The sequence below is a fragment of the Schistocerca cancellata genome, chromosome 1, assembly GCF_023864275.1.
Source record: "Schistocerca cancellata isolate TAMUIC-IGC-003103 chromosome 1, iqSchCanc2.1, whole genome shotgun sequence".
NCBI classification, from domain to species: domain Eukaryota; kingdom Metazoa; phylum Arthropoda; class Insecta; order Orthoptera; family Acrididae; genus Schistocerca; species Schistocerca cancellata.
The window spans coordinates 318,417,154-318,438,036 of NC_064626.1; the positions used below are offsets into that span (position 1 = coordinate 318,417,154).

A 20,883-nucleotide genomic window follows, 5' to 3' on the forward strand; every position below is an offset into this window, starting at 1 on the left:
CCTCGCTGCAGTCTGATGATGGGTCTTGGCTCGAAACTAGTAACTGAAAATAAATTATTGTTCCAAAATCTGTGTGGCTGACGCATTTTTGTTCCTCGCGGATAATTAAACAATCAGCTACAGTATTCTCAAGCAGTCATGGATAAAATTAATAATATTTTGGATATTTCGTACGAAGCCTACTTCAAAATAAAATTTTCGTAATTTCCATTACGCCTAGGGTCTAAAGAGCAAAATAATGTAAAGTTATGAAGTGGACTATCTAAAGAGTAGAAATTTCTGAAGTGTTTGTGGTGGTGGTGGCTTTGGTCTACGTCTATCTCTATATTTCACAAGCCAAATGGCTCTGAGCACTATGGAACTCAACATGTTAGGTCATAAGTCCCCTAGAACTTAGAACTACTTAAACCTAACTAACCTAAGGACATCACACACACCCATGCCCGAGGCAGGATTCGAACCTGCGACCGTAGCAGTCCTGCGGTTCCGGACTGCAGCGCCATTTCACAAGCCACCTTACGGTGTGCAGCCGAGAGTACTTCCGGCACTGCTATCAGTATGGTACTGCTATCAGCTGCTTCCTTTCCCAACTAATCATTTACCTTTTTGCTTTTGCGAGTAGCGCGTGGGAAGAGTGATTGTCGGTTAACCTCCTTATGAGCACGTTGTAGTTATTTCGCGAGAGGTATGTGAGAGGAAGTAGTTCTAATATGTTGCCCGACTATGTCCAGAATGTGCTGTGTTCGTATTTCAATTACAGGGAACCCGATCGTGGTGCACAACGCCTCTCTTGTAGCGTGTGCCACTGAAGTTTGTTGAACATCTTCATCTCGCTCTTGCACCGGCTAAACGATCCCGTGACGAAACACTCCGCTCATTTTTGAAACTCTTCTATTAATCCACTTAGTAATGGTCCCCGAATGATGAGCAATACTCAAGGATCAGTTGGAAGCGTTTTGTAAGCTACTACGTTTTCCGTGGATGAATTACATTTTCATAAGATACTTAAAATGCATTCAACCTAACATCAGCTTTTCCTACAATTTCCACTAAATACTCGTAGGTACTTTATTGATTTGTCGCCAGTTCTAATGGTTCTGAGCACTGTGGGACTTAACATCTGAGGTCATCAGTCCCCTAGAACTTAGAACTACTTAAACGTAACTAACCAAAGGACATCACACACATCCATGCCCGAGTCAGGATTCGAACCTGCGACCGTAGCGGTCGCGCTGCTCCAGACTGAAGCGCCTAGAACCGCTCGGCCACATCGTCCGGCTTTGTCACCAGTAATGTAATCGAACAGTGGTGGATCCCCTCGCCTATTTTTGCGAAATATTTTGCATTTATTTATGTTCAGGGTCAACAACCAGTTCTTGCATCAGTCGTGGAACCCCTCCAGGCCGTCCTGCACTTCGTTACTGTCTTCTGGCATTTCGTCCTTCATACTGATAACAGCATCGTTCGCAAACGTCATGATGTAACATTGATCTGGACTGTAAACAGTAACGATCCTGTAACACTCCCATGGGGTGCTCCCGAAATATGATTTTGTTTCGTTATGAGCGACGTATGAGGTTCTATCTACAAGGATGTCCTGAAGATAATTACAAATCTCTTATTTGGTTCACGAGACAACAGCGAGGAACTGTATCAAATAACTTTTTGAGATCAAGGAACATGACATCAACGTCGGTGTTGATATTGAGTGTGGTGGTTGGAAGGAGAGGGTAAAAAGAAAACGTGTATGGCGGTGTGTGCTAGTATGTATGAGTAAATGTATGGCACCAGAATCTTATTTTTAACATCCGATGTTTTCGAACAAGTTCGCTCTGTAGGTAACGTTTGAGGGATGCCACAACAAGGAAAATAAATAATAAGACGTCATCAGTAAATGAGCAACAAGCCCATGAATTGTATGTGATATTCGTATCATCCAGGTATCGTAGGTGAGACTCGTGAACGCCAGTTCGCTACCATTAAAAGTAGACGTGAAGAATGTTTTCTGTTCTTACACTTCCGTTTTGGTTTCAGGTCATTCTGCTGCTGGCACCAGTACCAGGTTGCTGACGTTGTGGTGGACGCATCGTGGAAGCAGACATATACCTGGTGTTGGGTAAGTAGAGGAAGAGGCTACGTATATAGTTTGTGTTCTCAGTCAGTGAGCAAGAGAAGTATTACGCCACTTCCTTGCCTGCATCAGAAACTGCAATCGGTACAATCCTGGCTAGAATCTGAATACAGTAGGCCTATGAATCAAGCGTAGCCGTAGCGACAAGGGTTTGACATAGCAGTGGTGTTTTGCGCTGCTCGATGTTAACCCGATGATAAATGGCGGTGTACTGTTCATAATCAAAACAGATGCCTCTCGGAAGGCAAAATGCCTGCTGCGAGAGCTGTCATTTCTGCTTATTCGGTTTCAACGTAAGTGATCTTCACTCTGGAAATCGTGATCTAGTGTAGTCCGTCAAACTTAATTTAGTATCATACGTCACGAGAATCCAGGGAAGAAGCGTAATTAGAAGATGACTCAGAACCAGATTGTGTACTGTAATAACCTTCCCTTTTGCAAATTCCAAGAGCGCTAGGTGGAATGTTCTCGGCCTGATTGTGAAGGACAGTTTTATATGTAGAAAAGCACATCTTTTCCAATTTTGAACCCCGTAGCTGACCCTTTTTTCCGATGAATGATTCTCAGCGTGCAAAATACTTACCAACTTCCATAATCTCGTGACTCAAATAGTTTACCAACCACTATTTTCCTTACACGTGGTAGTAGATGAAAAGCAGAGAGATGTTTGATCAATTCGGAATTCTGATCCTAAGAGTCTCCATTCTAAAAGCTCTTTTGTGTGTAGGTGCTTTGTCCTGATTGAAGATCATTTGCTACAGAAGATTTTCCTAGTACTCACGAGTTATCTTTTTACTCTTTTTCTTGGAATCAATAAGATGAATATCTTTTGCATTTTAGTATACAGTTACCACGACCATCCCAGCAGATCAATCCGACTTCGCCTTCTTTAATGTAGGTCGATGGCATCCACCCACTTCCTTGACTGCTTATTAATTTCTGGCATGAGCTGGTGGTCACTTGTCTCTTGCACGATAACAGCACAAACTTAGTTAGATTCATTTTAAAACAGTTAAAACATTGCCAAGAAAATTGTTTCTGCATTTGCCTATTGTAAGCTTTCAAGAAACTCTGCGCCCAATTTACACAAGACATGTTAACTCTTCACCGAGCGAGGTGGCGCAGTGGTTAGCACACTGTACTCGCATTCGGGAGGACGGCGGCTCAATCCCGTCTCCAGCCATCCTGATTTAGGTTTTCCGTGATTTCCCTAAATCGTTTCAGGCAAATGCCGGGATGGTTCCTTTGAAAGGGCACGGCCGATTTCCTTCCCCATCCTTCCCTAACCCGAGCTTGTGCACCGTCTCTAATGACCTCGTTGTCGACGGGACGTTAAACAACACTAACCTAACCTAACCTAACTCTTCAAGTGCAGGATGAATCCCAACTGCACCGATAAAATTTCGGAGGTTGTTCAGTCATACTTTCTGAGTTATTTGGTACTAGCGATCCGTGGTCTACAGTGGCTCGTTACAGAGTAATAATGTAATTATGATTAATTCGGTTCGTTACTCCAATTATCTTCTATGGAAACACCTTCTTCAGAAGCCTTTAATATGCAATCACCAAAACGTGCAACACACGAACAAAGAGTAATGCAACAGCTCTCAGATGCAAAAGTACTGCGGCGTGGTTGTCGGTGTAGCGGGAACAGCTCAACGCGGCGTCGGCGTACCAGTCTTCCACCACAGTCATTGAACTTATACAAGAGGTGCACATCTGCTAGCCCTTCAACAGTAAACCTACGACGTACAGCTGTGTATTACTGTTAACGTGCAACTAACAACTGCCGGAAAACAATCGCGACACAGAACCGAGAAATACTGAATACAAGTTCCAGGGTGAAGAGTAAAGTGAGCATCGCTGTTGTCAGCAGCAAGGGCCGTGAAAGAATGGAACGAGCTGCAGACCGAAGAGGACACACAGCGCATACTATCGACGTCTGTACTGTAGTGTAGATACTTCCAGTGCGAAATAGATAAATGATAAATGAGATTAAGAAATCAAACGAACTGCAATTACTCTCTAATGAATCACCAGACCCTACGGGTCCCTTACACCATTAGCACTCAGAAAACATCCCTGTACAACCTCTGAAATGTAGTCAGTGGAGTTCAGATTCACCGTTGATAATGTATCACAATTTTTCTTGTGATATACCTTTTGGTGTCGAAGTTCGTATACCTTTAATCGCGGGTGATCCACCCCCGTACTGTGTATTCTTGATATTTTCTTCTGTGATGCTGTTTTCACCTGGATCCTCTTCCTAAGTATGGGTACTTTTGAATTCATTCGCCCACACGTTATCCGTTGAAAATGGATGAAGCAGACTTCATACAAACTTCCACCAGTTTTAAATGAATCTACGTCGGCGGTAAACAGTCCGAGAACAGTTAACTTTTTGACGATGTAGAATTTCAGCTAACAGTTTTGGACAACGTCTAACAGCTTAAGAACGATGTCAATGTTGGCGCTGCCGAAAACAAAATTTTTCCCTTTTCTATTTTCCGCTTTTTTTCAATTTTACAAATGTTGTATCTGCAGTTCAGATTCAACGCACGAAGAGTTGGTGTAGAACATGGCTTAAATGGCAAAAACTATGATATTCCATTTTTTCCATATGAACGTGAAATTACTTGTAAATTGTCGAGCAAGATGGAAGATGTCATTAAGTTAAAAGTGGTAATGAGAGAAATTCTAAAGAGCATCAGACTGCCACAGTTTTTCACCGTTGGGAACCTCGAAGAGGCCACGAAAAACCATCTGGTATAAGGTGTAATATTAAAGATTCTGTATTTTATTCGAAAGTGTCACATTTACTATCGCACGTTGAGCTGTTTGATTCAGTTAAATTGATTTTCCACTGGGGTCCAAAATTAAAGCAACAAACGGAAATTTTGCAAGGTTGCCCCACAAAATAGTGTAAACAGGTCATAGCAAAGTAGAAACAATGTAAAGAATACAGAATGTAAACAACTGCAACGTGTATAACAATAGACGAAAACGTTCTTAGTTTTTCCAACATACCAGATTGCGACAACTGGTTAATATGTTCACTATGGTGTTTGACCGCTTCTGGTAGCAATACTGGCCTGACAACGACGGAGCATGCTACAAATAACGTCATCAATGTCATGCTGAGGCAATAACGCCCATTGTTCCTGCGGAGCTGCTCGTAAGTCTTGGAGAGTGGTCGGTGGATGCTGACGTGATGCGATCCTTTTCCCTAGTGAATCCCAGACACGCTTTATGGGATTCAAATCGAGAGAGCGAGCAGGTCACGCCATGCGTGCAGTATCTTCTGTCTCCAAGAAATATCAATTACTCGTGCTCTATGAGGTCGAGCATTATCTTCCACCAGTACGAAGTCTGGGCGCACAGCACCTCGCGACATCTCTTCACGATACCCAACAGCAGTTAAGTCTTGCCGATTCACCCGCACAGTTTCATGAAAAGGTGGTAATGTGGTTAAGATGTTCCCTGCCCACACCATTAGGGATCCTCCTCGATATCGGCTCTTTCCACAATGTTCGGGTCCTGAAATCGTGGTCCGCTTGCCCTCCAGATGCAAATCTGTCGAGAATCACTCTCCATACCAATTCGGGACTCATCTGTGAAAGAACATTGGCCCACTGTTCTACCGTCCAGTGGCATGTTGATGGTTCCACTCCAGACGTTCCCTTCTATGAAGACACGCCAGAGGTTAACATACAGCAGGTCTTCAACAGTAAAGACCACACTGCTGAAGCTTTCAGTACTCCGTTTGCCTCGATACAACACGTCCAAGGGATGCTGCGAGGTCAGATGCCAGTATCCGTGTGCCGTGTGCCGCTACAGCCAAATAACGGTCCTCTCTTTCTGATGTCACACGTGGTCGGCTCAGGCCTTCGTGACACAGTTTCGGTCTCTATAAACTGTCACCACATGCGAGAAACAATAGGACGATTCACGTTAAGCCATCGGGCCACATGTATTTGCGCCTATCCTGCTTCCATTCTTCCTGTGGCCTTCCACCGCAGAGAATCTGATGGGCGTCTTCTGTGTGGCATATTGCACTGTCTGTTACCGCGTACATAGCAGTTGTGGATGTGGGACTGCCCGGCAAACACTACTCCCTTTGATAGGTGCCCTGACGTCATCGTTGGCGTGATTTTCCGGTAACCGATGTGCCATCTTCCGTACAGAACACGATCGTACGGACATCTGTTGACAGTTTGTATGATTATATCGTGAATTAGGTACAGGACTGAGGAACAGCGGTTTATTCCTTTAATTTTTCACGCCAGTGTATACGTGTATTTATTATAAATAAGAAATTAATGCTATGGTAACATACAAAATATCTGCTTCGTCAAAAAGCGATCGTATGTCGGTTATACACCCTCAAGAACAGAACCATGGCGATCCATTCCCTGGCCTTCCGTCTTCGAGCAGCATGACAGTTGATTCTCAGAAGCACTTTCGTAAATTCACACTGCCACCTTGGAGAACGCTATATAGCATACAGCTTCTGGTGAACAGCTTCAAGAACAGCTGATCATCAACTGACTTCAGGTTTGCAAGTGCCACATAAAATTACATTAAAAAGTAATGAACTCATTAAACCAAATATTTGTTCTAACACAGGGCTTTAGTACTTCGCTTTCCTCGACGTGAAATTCGTTTAGTCCTTTGTTCAATATGAAATACCAACCACGGAAAAGATTGGCGTGGTTCCTGCAGTGATACAAGAGATTAGACCAATTAAGCTCAGAGGCAATCTTAGGGCCAACCGGAGAACCGAACCGTATTCAAAAGCTTAATTGAAAATTCCATGTGAAAAAAGAGCAAACATTTGCAGAAAATGGTGTAGATATGTGTGTTTGTGTGTATAAATGTATGTAGTGCCGCTAAATAGGTAGATAATCAATGTGTTTTGCTGGTGATGTGCGCCTCCTCCACCTCCCACTACCCCCACCCCCCCTACCCCCCCACTATTCCATTCCAACTGCCCTAACACCTAACACACGGCGAGCGCAGCATTGCTGCCGACAGGTGCGTGCGGAGGGGTGTAGGCAGGAGCACACATCAATGAATTGTGTTATTAAAGTGGCTATACATTATGCAATGTGTACACTACTCAGCAAATTTAATGATTTTTAAATATGGTTTATGTTCACTGATGTAAAAAAGAAAGATCCTTCTTCGCCATCTTAAAGGTCGATATTTTTATCTTTTTTCAGTACATACCATCAACCTACAAAGTATGTATAAACCACCCGTTGTGAAACATTAAAGACCTGAGGTGTGCCGGCCGCTGTGACCGAGGGGTTCTAGGCGCTTCAGTCTGGAACCGGGCGCAGGTTAGAATCCTGCCTCGGGCATGGCTGTGTGTCATGTCTTTAGGTTAGTTAGGTTTAAGTAGTTCTAAGTTCTAGGGGACTGATGACCTCAGATGTTAAGTCCCATAGCCCTCAGAGCCATTTGAATTTTTGAACTTCGGGTGTAATTATTCACAAAGCAATGTATAATAGCATAGAACGAATATACTCTATAGCGACCCTACTGAATTTCTCTTTTAAGTTTCACCAGGGTCACTAAATAACATATTCATTCTATTCTATTATACATTGCTTTGAGAATAATTATACCTCAAGGCTGTAATATTCTATAATGGATGGTTTATACATACGTTTTAATTTTATTGCACTTTTCTCCTTTCTAAAGTAGCCTATCTTCTTCCTCAGCGTTCAAGCTATCTCCATACCAAATTTCATCAAAATCGGTTCAGTGGTTTAGTCGTGAGAACGTAAGAGACAGTTACTTTCACGTGTTTTCTATCGACTACCCTTCCTTCTTTTCGACTTGTTTTACCGTACGAATGTAGAATTTGTACTTCTTAATTTCCACTCGAAACTGTATTAGGGGTATTCTCATCGCATTCAAACGCCTGAATGATAAAGGAGTCAGTCATAAATTTATCCCTAATGTCAGTGCAGATGAAGTTCGTTTTCTGTAGCTTCTCATATTCATGTGTAAACCTGTGTTTGATAATTATTCGCTAGTTTAAAGAGAAATACGACAGGTTGCATTATGACACTATGAGTGCTAGACCGTTAGCGAGTACATTTGTGATGCTCTGTATGGGCGGGATTCCACGAAATGTTTACCGTACCGGAGGCTGAAAGCTTTGTCATTACGTCGCTCATCCAGGAATTACAATTTCTAATCAGGTAGATAATTACCAACCCGTTTACTCGACGTGTGTTATGTGATTGGAGTTTATTTGTATCAGTAATTTTGTTGCGTAAGCAGGTGCGTCAGTCTGCTTGTAACCGATTTGCCACCTATGTGAGTCACCGTGCTTGTCCAGGTTGCGAGTCTGTTGAGGGGAGAGCGCTGTGCAAGCTGATGAGACCTGTGAAGGATCTTTTAAAGCCTTTAGTTTTGTTTCCATGGATGACTCGACTCTGCAGTTGGATACCGTGCTTGATCCTTCCTATAAAACTTTAACGTAAGTGATGACTTGAAGAACCAGCTACACAGACACTAGACTGTGTCATAAGAAGAAACTATATTGGCCGTAGAATCTAAAATAAATCATTCTGAATAATCATATGAAATCTCGTCTGTGTGAACTGTGTTGTAAAAGTCTCACTGGTAGTAAATAGTCTCTCAAAATTTCTAAGAAATCAAAATGTCGCGTTGTTTCATCGGATAAACGTAATAGTGCGAATGAAAAATTTTAACCAAAACAAGACTGAACGTTTTATGATAACTTTATTCAGCAACTTTGTGTGGCTGCAAAATGACACTTTTTTCACCTTCACCTTTATTTAAAAAATTGTTTGATCGTACGAAAGCATATTGATGCGGCGATTCGAGTCATACGCTGATACAGAAGAGCGTCGCTATTAACCTCATGGCAGTAAACCACATTACAATGATATAAGGGAAATTGATTTGAAATTACCTGGTCCTGCTGTAAGTACGAGGAAATGTTAGTGATTTCATTTCACGCTTTCGAATAAATCAATGGAGCATACTACTTCAGACCTGCTTTAAACAAAGCATCGAGGACGTGTTTCTGTGACCTGCAACTGTCTGTAACAGTTACGATACGAACTTATACCTGTATACCACTGTCGGTGCCTCTCCGAAACGTGTGATTTTGCCTTTAGCATGGAAATTGCATATCAGCAAACTAATATCGGAACAAACTAAAGCTGACCACATTTTCCTTTAATTGTTCAAAAAAAATGGTTCAAACGGCTCTGAGCACTATGGGACTTAACCTGTGAGGTCATCAGTCCCCTAGAACTTAGAACTACTTAAACCTAACTAACCTAAGGACATCACACACATCCATGCCCGAGGCAGGATTCGAACCTGCGATCGTAGCGGTCGCGCGGTTCCAGACTGTAGCGTCTAGAACCGCTCGGCCACCCCGGCCAGCCTTAATTGTCACTGAACCATTGTGTTGTAAGTTTCATATATATATATATATATATATATATATATATATATATATATATATATATATATATATATATATATATCACCACATTATGTCCACCGTTCCTGCTGAGTGAGATGGCGCAAAAACACAGGATTTGTAATCGAGACAAGTGAATTCAAATCCCTGAACGACTATTCTTATGCGGTTTTTTCTAGATTTCCCTGAATCTCCTGATGGAATGCTAGAGTGACTCCTGAAACAAGTGTACAGTCTATTTTCTTCCAAGATTTTGTTCCATCCGACCTGGTGCTCCGTCTGTTACGACACTGATGCTGACGTTCAACACCAGTCTTTTTCACGTTGCGTCTACTGCACCAGTAAACAGGTCCACGTCTAGATCATCTGCAGGGCAACTGGCGTGGTACAGGCGCTAGGAATACGGAAAGTTCATTCGGTCAATTACGTGCGCAGAAATATGGAAAACTGGTAAGGAATTAGTATCACGTAAAGGACGAGTCTCGCTGGATTTTCACAAACTCCTGACGTTAGAATATGTTTAGAGTAGCAGTCTTGCCCGCTGTTTAAGTTAGAATAGAGCAGCCGAATACTGACTTGCGGCATGGAAATGTTCGGTACTGGGAAAGGTGCAAGTTTTTGAAAGTGCCCTGATCATCCTCTATAAAAGACGATGCGTCGTGTTCACTACTTTAATAACGACCTCATCAATTATTATTATAGCTGATACGGGATCTTCGTGATAAGGCCGCGGAAGATTGTAAACTAGTTGACTGGACAGACGAATCAAGTTTTCTATTGCACTATATCATGAGCGGGTCAGGATGACCGTTTTCTGCTCCCCACAGGCAGCGCAGGGCTTAAACAGGTCAGCATTGGCTCTCCAAATTGACCTGTGATTGTGACAGCAGCTGTTACGAGAGTTTTAGACAACGTTAGTTCTATTGCTTAGCTCTTGCACCCGGGTTCCACAAAATCTTCCCCACTGTACATGGAATTTTGTAACAAAATAACTGTCTACCTGATAATACCCCAACGAAGACACGTATCATGTGATCTGTTCACCAATTCAGTGCTGCAAACCACCATACTTTGCAACTTGTGTGGATATGCTAAGGATTTTTGGAACCCATGCCACCCCGAATAAAAAATATCGTGGCCACAAAATATGTAGCTACATGAATACGGTGAACTATGCAGTAGTATGGTGAACCTAAGAACAATAGCTTTAGTTGGTATGTGCAGAAAATGAATGGCGGCTGTGAAACATTCTTGCGAACTATCATTTAAACATGCTACAGGGTGTTTCAAAAATGACCGGTATATTTGAAACGGCAATAAAAACTAAACGAGCAGCGATAGAAACACACCGTTTGTTGCAATATGCTTGGGACAACAGTACATTTTCAGGCGGACAAACTTTCGAAATTACAGTAGTTACAATTTTCAACAACAGATGGCGCTGCAAGTGATGTGAAAGACATGGAAGACAACGCAGTCTGTGGGTGCGGCATTCTGTACGTCGTCTTTCTGCTGTAAGCGTGTGCTGTTCACAACGTGCAAGTGTGCTGTAGACAACATGGTTTATTCCTTAGAACAGAGGATTTTTCTGGTGTTGGAATTCCACCGCCTAGAACACAGTGTTGTTGCAACAAGACGAAGTTTTCAACGGAGGTTTAATGTAACCAAAGGACCGAAAAGCGATACAATAAAGGATCTGTTTGAAAAATTTCAACGGACTGGGAACGTGACGGATGAACGTGCTAGAAAGGTAGGGCGACCACGTACGGCAACCACAGAGGGCAACGCGCAGCTAGTGCAGCAGGTGATCCAACAGCGGCCTCGGGTTTCCGTTCGCCGTGTTGCAGCTGCGGTCCAAATGACGCCAACGTCCACGTATCGTCTCATGCGCCAGAGTTTACACCTCTATCCATACAAAATTCAAACGCGGCAACCCCTCAGCGCCGCTACCATTGCTGCACGAGAGACGTTCGCTAACGATATAGTGCACAGGATTGATGACGGCGATATGCATGTGGGCAGCATTTGGTTTACTGACGAAGCTTATTTTTACCTGGACGGTTTCGTCAGTAAACAGAACTGGCGCATATGGGGAACCGAAAAGCCCCATGTTGCAGTCCCATCGTCCCTGCATCCTCAAAAAGTACTGGTCTGGGCCGCCATTTCTTCCAAAGGAATCATTGGCCCATTTTTCAGATCCGAAACGATTACTGCATCACGCTATCTGGACATTCTTCGTGAATTTGTGGCGGTACAAACTGCCTTAGACGACACTGCGAACACCTCGTGGTTTATGCAAGATGGTGCCCGGCCACATCGCACGGCCGACGTCTTTAATTTCCTGAATGAATATTTCGATGATCGTGTGATTGCTTTGGGCTATCCGAAACATACAGGAGGCGGCGTGGATTGGCCTCCCTATTCGCCAGACATGAACCCCTGTGACTTCTTTCTGTGGGGACACTTGAAAGACCAGGTGTACCGCCAGAATCCAGAAACAATTGAACAGCTGAAGCAGTACATCTCATCTGCATGTGAAGCCATTCCGCCAGACACGTTGTCAAAGGTTTCGGGTAATTTCATTCAGAGACTACGCCATATTATTGCTACGCATGGTGGATATGTGGAAAATATCGTACTATAGAGTTTCCCAGACCGCAGCGCCATCTGTTGTTGAAAATTGTAACTACTGTAATTTCGAAAGTTTGTCTGCCTGAAAATGTACTGTTGTCCCAAGCATATTGCAACAAACGGTGTATTTCTATCGCTGCTCGTTTAGTTTTTATTGCCGTTTCAAATATATCGGTCATTTTTGAAACACCCTGTACATATCCTTTGTACGAAGTCGTATCATTCATAATAATGGCTTCGCCTTAAATATCTAAGGCCGTTCTTATACGGAAGGATATTCTTATTTCACTACAAAGACGCGACTTTTTGTAAGGAAGAATGACGCATAGCCTTAGAAGGCGTACCCCCGGCGTGTCCAGAAACGGCGATAACTTACCACAGTGCCGCGCGGGATTAGCCGAGCGGTCTCGGGCGCTGCAGTCCTGGACTATGCGGCTGGTCCCGGCGGAGGTTCGAGTCCTCTCTCGGGCATGGGTGTGTGTGTTTGTCCTTAGGATAATTTAGGTTAAGTAGTGTGTAAGCTTAGGGACGGATGACCTTAGCAGTTAAGTACCATAAAATTTCACACACATTTTTTACCCCAGTCGGCGACAAAATTCATCTGTACGAGTATGTAGCGTCATTTGGTACGGACCTTCTGTCGGCAACGATAGCAGAGCGCCAGAATTGCCACAGTGCCTCCAGGAGGCGTTTAGTCCTTGTCTGGAGGGCTGAGAGGTAATCTCGTTCTGGTTTGCCCTTTGAGTTTTTTACAGTTTGCCACGGATGTCTGTGGTGTTTACTTTTCCCTTTATGATGTATTCGGTTGCTAATGATGCTATATTGCGCTGTCAGCTTTGCTAGGCTATCTTAGCAAAACCATGGCATTATTTCCTTTTTAAGTTATGACCTGTAATGGTAATGGTACTCACATATACATGCCGTCTTAAACTTACATCCGTTATGCATTCCGTATGAAACTTACAGCTTTGTTTCCTGATACTTGACCATCTTTAGTGTTGTCTGGTACTTAATTCCACAGTCAGTTCACGATGAGCAGCTTCGTTTAAAATTCTGTTTGCCTGGCTGACCTCGCTGCATTAAGGCCAAGCACATTTAGGTTACCGATTTCACACCCTGCAGAGAGGTCGCAAACCACCTGTTATTCCATTTAAATTATGTAAAGATTTTCTGGAAAGCAACTGTAGTCTGTACTTGATTACGCTTTCAACAGCTTCTGTGAAATAAAATATAAACATACAATTGTTAGGCATGGCTTACACTGGGAAGAGTCCATAATAGTAGGGGAAATAAAAGAGGGAATGAAACTGAGGCGTACGGTAATAAAATTCAGTATTATTCAACTTTAATAACCACACAGTAAAAAAAATTAATCACTATCGTGAGACATGATGTTAATACCGTGTAACAACGCCCCTGGCCTTGATAATGGCCTCAGTTGGGCAAGAGAGAGAGTCCACAAGTTTCTTTGCCACATCTGACAGAAGCGTCTCATCGACGACTGGATCCGGTAAATGTATAAAGTTATGGGCATGTTGGTTACTATGTTTCATCTACAGTTCGTAATAGTGCCAGACATTTTCTGTGCCGACCGCAGTAGCCGTGCAGTTCTAGGCTCTGCAGTCTGGAACCGCGAGACGGCTACGGTCGCAGGTTCGAATCCTGGCCCGCATCTCGTGGTCGTGCGGTAGCGTTCTCGCTTCCCACGCCCGGGTTCCCGGGTTCGATTCCCGGCGGGGTCAGGGATTTTCTCTGCCTCGTGATGGCTGGGTGTTGTGTGATGTCCTTAGGTTAGTTAGGTGTAAGTAGTTCTAAGTTCTAGGGGACTGATGACCATAGATGTTAAGTCCCATAGTGCTCAGAGCCATTTGAACCATTTTTTTCGAATCATGCCTCGGGCATGGATGTGTGTGATGTCCTTAGGTTAGTTATGTTTAACTAGTTCTAAGCTCTAGGGGACTAATGACCTCAGAAGTTGAGTCCCATAGTGCTCAGAGCCATTTGAACCACATTTTCTGTGGTAATGAGACCGGGCAAATTAGAGTGTGATAGGGTGGCTACGTGTTCGTCAAATCAGAAACTGATGCGTGCTTTCATATGTATTCAGCTGTTGTCATCTTGGAAGATGGAAACGGCCAAAAAATATAATCATCGTGAAGATACAGAAGAAAGAGCAGCACTTAGTCGCCAATAATGTTGAAATAACTGTCCTGATTCATGTTCACATTAACCTGAATAGTCCGCCCAACTAGCCGAGCGATCTAAGGTGCTGCAGTCATGGACTGTGCGGCTGGTCCCGGCGGAGGTTCGAGTCCTCCCTCGGGCATGGGTGTGTGTGTGTGTTTGTCCTTAGGATAATTTAGGTTAAGTCGTGTGTACGCTTAGGGACTGATGACCTTAGCGTTAAGTCCCATAAGATTTCACACACATTTGAATTTTTTTTTTTTTTGAGTCCGCCCAACCCATGGTACGAAAAACACCACCAAACATCATGGAACCACATCCGACCTGAATTATACGCGTCACGCGCATCGAGCTGTACACATCATTGCGCTGTCAGTGCACTCGACACCTTTCATCGTTTCAAAAGAGGCAAAATATACAATTACGTCTACGTCCGTACTCTGCAAGCCATAGTGATGTACATAAAAATTACTACTTCCTATTTGACCAGCTATTAGGCCTTCTTTCCATATCATTCACATATGGAGCGCGGGAAGAATGATTGATTAAATGCGTTTGTGCGCACAAATAAGTTATCTAATCTTCTCCTTGCGATGAATATGGAAACGATACGTAAGGGCTTGTAGTATATTCCTATATTCATCATTTAAAGCTGGGTCCTGGAACGATGTAAGCATAGTTTTTCGGAATAGTCGCCGGTCGTGGTGGCCGTGCGGTTCTAGGCACTGCAGTCCGGAACCGCGGGACTGCTACGGTCGCAGGTTCGAATCCTGCCTTTGGCATGGATGTGTGTGATGTTCTTAGGTTAGTTAGGTTTAAGTAGTTCTAAGTTCTAGGGGACTGATGACCTAAGATGTTAAGTCCCATAGTGCTCAGAGCCATTTTTCGGAATAGTCTGCGTAAATGTCTAAGCATATGCCAGTGCAGTTCTTGCAGTATCTCCATGACAGTTTCCCATAGGTCAAACAAACCTGACCATTCGTGCTGCACTTCTTTGTATGCGTTCAGTATCCCAGGTTCCCACGATACGATGCACATATTGATTTAAATGTTTCTGTACACTCGATAACCAACACAACAGCAACGCCGTCATCTCAACAATACGTCTACTTCGACACTGCCATACCACTCGAGTCTTCATTATCGTAGTCGACAACAGGCTCTCTTACAGCAAAGATACATGGGGCGATCAAAAATTTCCGTTTGAAGGCGTTGCTGCGGCGTGTATACAACGTAGCGCGATTCAGATGTGGGTGTATAACCACCGACATGTAAACAAGGAATTAGTGTGGCATTCTTGTCTTTCTTTCCGACACGCGTTCGGTAAACTTGGCAACGTGAACTATGGTGACTTTACTACCAAATGCGTCCAAATAGGAACAACGTACAGTCTTTCTTTTTTTTTCTGCCGAAGGACAAGCACCAGTATACATCCATACAAGAATGAAGAATGTATATGGGGCAGCATATCTGTCAAAAAGCACCGTTGTGAAATGGTACGCGATGTTCTGTGCTGCTTCATGATAACGCACGTCCCCATATTGCACATGTCATAACAGAAGTTACGCCAACTCAAATGGGAGACACTCGAGCATCCACCTATAGGCCTGATATGTCCTCATACGACTATCACGCCTTCGGTCCCTTAAAATAGGTCTTGAAGGGTTGACAATTCCTGTCGCACGAGCATGTGCAACCGTCAGTTACGAACTTGTGCAGCATTGTGTTACCAATCGAGTATTTCAGCGTGGTGCGTTGGTGGGATGATTGGCTCAATGTTCACGGCGATATTGGCTTTCCCATTCTGGACTGTACTGCAATCGAAGGAAACTTTTTGATCACCTTTTTCCTCCATTTCCAGTCAGGAATCCGTCTCTGCAGTTTGTCGGTTCTATTAATGTTCATTCTGTGTATATACCGTGAAACATTTCTGTTCATACAGATATATTATTTAAGTCCATTGAAATGTAGTGCTAAATACGACGAATAAAACAAAATAATAAAAGAAAAAATATTTATATAGACTCTCTACAGCCATACATTTACATTCTGAAGAACGTTCGTCGTCGACGATTACTTATCGGATTATAGGGTAAAGGGAGATATTTTCGTGTTATAATTTTTTGTTTGTGTGCAGCGAACATCCCTATGCAAGGAGAAGGTTGGCCCGTGTTGTGGTAGTTCTGTGCTTCCCGCCAGTGGCACCATATGCCTGTTTCTGTTCCACCACGCTTAAAATCAAAAATACAAAACTTTTTCTCATTCTTCGTGCCGTTTCGTGAAATACTGTGGTGGTTATTGCATCGTCTGCGTATTTTTGACACTGCGTGAAAACTATTGAAGATTCGGGATTTATTTTACAATATGTTATAGTCAGTGATACAGTGAACGTATTTTCACCTGCATGACCACTTGTATTGTTAGTTTCTTATAAAAAAAAAAAAAAAAAAAAAAAAAAAAAAAAAAAAAGTAATCCAATAAATTTGTTGTGAAATTACCGTAATTACGATTTATCACAAAATTAGACTAGTATTATCACAAAATTACATACTTTTTATCGTTTGGAAGATGCCGCCATATTTATTCAGTAACACTCTTTAAATAAGAAATACAGCCTAAAAACGTTGTATTACGTTCGCTCCCTAACAGGAAAGTATTCATACAAGATTAATACCATAAACATGAGCAGTAGTTTAGCAAAATAACAAATTTATCACGAATGTACCTCCCTTTACCCTACTAGTTAATTATTTTTAGAATCAATCGCGTACTTGGTAGATAACGAAATGCATTCCGAAAATCTGGGACAGAGGCATCTACCTATTAAGTCCCTTTCACTGTTTGCAAAATATCGAGGCGCGCCCTTTGTGTCTGCTGACTGGTGTATGCTACATCAGTGCTTGGTTTAGGAGAGATGTGTTGTTCTCCAGAAGAAGTGATTATTCTCGGGGTCAGAGAACATTTTAGGATCTCTTTACGGAACGCGTTATGGATACTGCTTCGTGCACAGTACTATAACAATTTAAAATACTGTTACCTTCTCGTGTCCGTAATTAGACGGTTGGTAATAGCTGCAACAAATTTTCTTATGGGCAAGGAAGCTGACGAGCTTCAGAGGCTGAAACCACCCATCGGAAGTGACGTGACTGTGGGTCACGCACATGTCGCCGTAACGTCCACGGAGCGAGTGATCGAACATGCTGAACTGCTAATGAGACTGTTATCGTTATACTAAAACTGCTTCCCTCCGCAATAAAACTGAATTTCATCCGGGGGTGTTAGTAAACAGCGAGCAAGCGGTGCGACAATAATTACCAGCAGATACGAAACAAATTCCACCAGTCAGCCATCCGATTGGTATTGCCTATCGACCGACTGCCGAACCGATCTTGTCATTGCCACCTGGGAAACAAATGGGCGAGTGCGCAGCAGTGTAAACTCTCATTACAGAACGGTCCGTGCACCTGATGAGCGGAGGCGCTGATCGCGTGACGTCACTCGCCTCCGTGGGTGGCGCGGGATTCTGTTGCTGACACGTCCTGGCACCGATACCAATGGGTTAATGAGTACTTACTGCAACAAGTGTTTCCATCGGCTGCTGGCTGTAGCTACAGTGCGAGTCAAAGGGAGATGGGCACGTTGCCAGTCATAAGAAAGACAAAAACAAAGTTGCAGAATCGGATAAATTAACAAAAGAAAAGATTTGTCTTATATGAACAAAAATCGGACCGATATGAAGTTCACGTAAAGTTGTTGAAATGTTCCAATGATTTCCTTTGATTTAATCTTTTTGACGTTATGGAAACTTATGCTCTAATGTTCCACTGATGACTGCAGTGATGAGAGAAAATAAGCTGTCAACATCATACCTTTCACGTGAAAATCAAAGTTCGCTTGAAAAAAAAAAAAAGGTGTTCCTGTGATATTCAGTAAGGATTACATTCTCAGAGTGAGTCTTGTTGGTGTGTGAGTACAAACTATGTAGCTATAAAATAACGGGACTGATGTTGTCACAGAGTAAGCACACATTCGCCAAAGATGTCGAATACGGCATTCTGGTGTCTGTAGGCAAATCATGTTGGCCGTGGTCTTCGTTTGTGTAAGAGCTGTTATTTTGTTTTGCCGGAGAAATGTTAAGTGTAATAATGGAGCAACGAACTGTCTTGTAGTTTCACGTGAAACCTGCAAAAACTGCACCTGAAACCTATCTTTTACTAAAAGAAGTGTATGGTGGAGATTGTTTTATCATGTACACTAGTTTTTGAGTGGTTCAAGTGTTCCCAAGATGGCCAAGAAGACGTTGAAGTTGATTCACGCCCGGGACGCCCTCCAACGTCAAAAACGTAGGTAATCTGATTGGACCTGATCACTAACCAGTTTAACATGAGAGAAGTATATGCGAAACTGGTGCCGAAAATCCTCACGATCGAACAAATAGAAGCTCGTCAGAATGACTGTGCTAACACTTTGAATAACACTGAAAACGATCCTAATTTCTGAAAAGAGAGTAACATATGACGAATCTTGAATTTTCACTTGTGCTCCCGAAACTCAGCCCCAGTCCGTGCACTGGAAGGGCCCATCTTCACCGAGAGCAAGAAAATCTCGAGCGAACAAATCAAGATTCAAAGCGCCGGTGACTGTTTTTTGCAATGTTCATGGAACTGCGCAAACTGGGTTCCTGAAGGTCAAACTGTTAATGAACATTAATACCTCGAAATTCTTGCTCAACTCTGTGAGCAAATAAGAACAAAACGACCCGGCTTGTGGAAGAACAAGTCATGGAGACAACGCACCGGCTCATACCGAATTGTCTGTTAAGAGTTTTCTAACGAAGTACAGCATGCCAGCTTTAGACTACCCACCTTACTCGCCTGACCTAGCACCATATGACTTTTGTTTATTCCCAATGTCAAATCTGCATTAAAAGAAACAAGATTTCAGTTCTTTGAAGCAGTGAAAGAAAAAGCGGCACTTCTCATCGAGGAGTTCACAGAGGAAGATCTCCTGCACTGTTTCCATCAATGAAAATTCGCGTGGAGCGTTGTAGGGATAGAGGAGGAGAGTGTATTTAGGGCTACAGTAACTACATATGTATGTTTTTGAAATAAAATGTTTTATAGCAATAGTCCTGTTATTTTATAGCCCAACCTCATAATACCTCCCAGACGTCTGAATCGTTGAATACTCCGTGGAGGAGGAGCAGATTAACACTCGATATGTAAGATTTGTGATGTCGGAAATTGCCTCGATGGGACATTCGACTGATGAGTGAAGCCAAGACAGCATGTCAACTGGCTACTTTATCGCCTCGAAATACCGACGTATTATTAGGATGCTTGGAATTAATACATCGGCATTGAAGGCAGTCTCTCAGCCGTGCTGTTCGGTAATAAACTGAATTTCTTGGTGTTCAGCAGCACACTCGTATGTGCTGTGCACTCTTGCCTGGAAACAAGTACCGGTAGCATTCATCACTAAAAATGACACGCTCTTAACAGTGTACCGACTACTCAGTGATATTTAATAGTGAACCCACTACTCAGTGATATTACAATTTTTGCTGGTGTTGTTAAGTTGTTAAAGCAGTCTGCCGTAAATGACGTTATAGTGGTAATCCATCGGCTTGGAGACACCTGGCAATGGCCGCCTGGACACAAGACTTTCATTGCGTGGCCCACTGGTCGCAGAGTGTCTGAAAGCGAAGAAGATGGCGTATTCATGGCCTGTTAGAAAATGCCAGACTCCAGCATGGTCCTCTGGACTCTTTCCGTTCACTTCGACCAGTTGCGATGTCTACGTGATTCATGTGTTGCGTAGTGGATTTAAGGAACTTACCAACTGGGCGCACTGTGTACCTTCTTTCCGCCATGTGCAGCGCTTCACATTGAACAATATCTGTCTTTTTGCTGGGCGCGTGGGCTACAGATCTGGACACGGAACGGTATTCTGTTCCAATTCAACGGCAACTAGAGTTCATCCTGTACTGGCATGAGCCGGCCACTGTGACCTAGCGATTCTAGGCGCTTCAGTCCGGAGCGGCTCTGCTGCTACGGTCGCAGGTTCGAATCCTGCCTCGGGCATGGATGTTTGTGATGTCCTTAGGTTATTTAGGTTTAAGTAGTTCTAAGTTCTAGGGGACAGATGACCTCAGATGTTAAGTCCCATAGCGCTCAGAGCCATTTGAACCATTTTTGTACTGGCATGCATTATGCCGTAAGTCGCTGTGCAGGAAGTCGTTGAAATTCAAGAACTTTCAGCATTGCAGCGCGTCGGCAATCGTAAGTATCGAAATAATTATGAAAAATCCGCCTCGAATGCACAAACTACCTGGTGTTTATCTAGGTTTCAGCGTGGATAACCACGCCTTCTTCAGAACAAATATAAAACAGCTTGCCTAAATAGGCATAGTCAAAAGTTAAGATCAACACCTATAGCGGCAAGACCCCATAAAATTTTTTTT

General features: G+C 43.1%; 1 protein-coding gene across 4 annotated transcripts in view; it reads left to right on the forward strand.

Moving 5' to 3' along the window:
- LOC126172942 (COMM domain-containing protein 4) overlaps positions 1–20,883 on the forward strand; it is a 551,734-nt gene that overhangs the window by 134,067 nt on the left and 396,784 nt on the right. For all 4 annotated transcript variants that reach the window (XM_049920920.1, XM_049920918.1, XM_049920917.1 and 1 more), the window contains exon 3: positions 2,035–2,116. The gene's annotated coding sequence lies outside the window, so the exon portion shown is untranslated. The remainder of the gene's footprint in view (positions 1–2,034; positions 2,117–20,883) is intronic.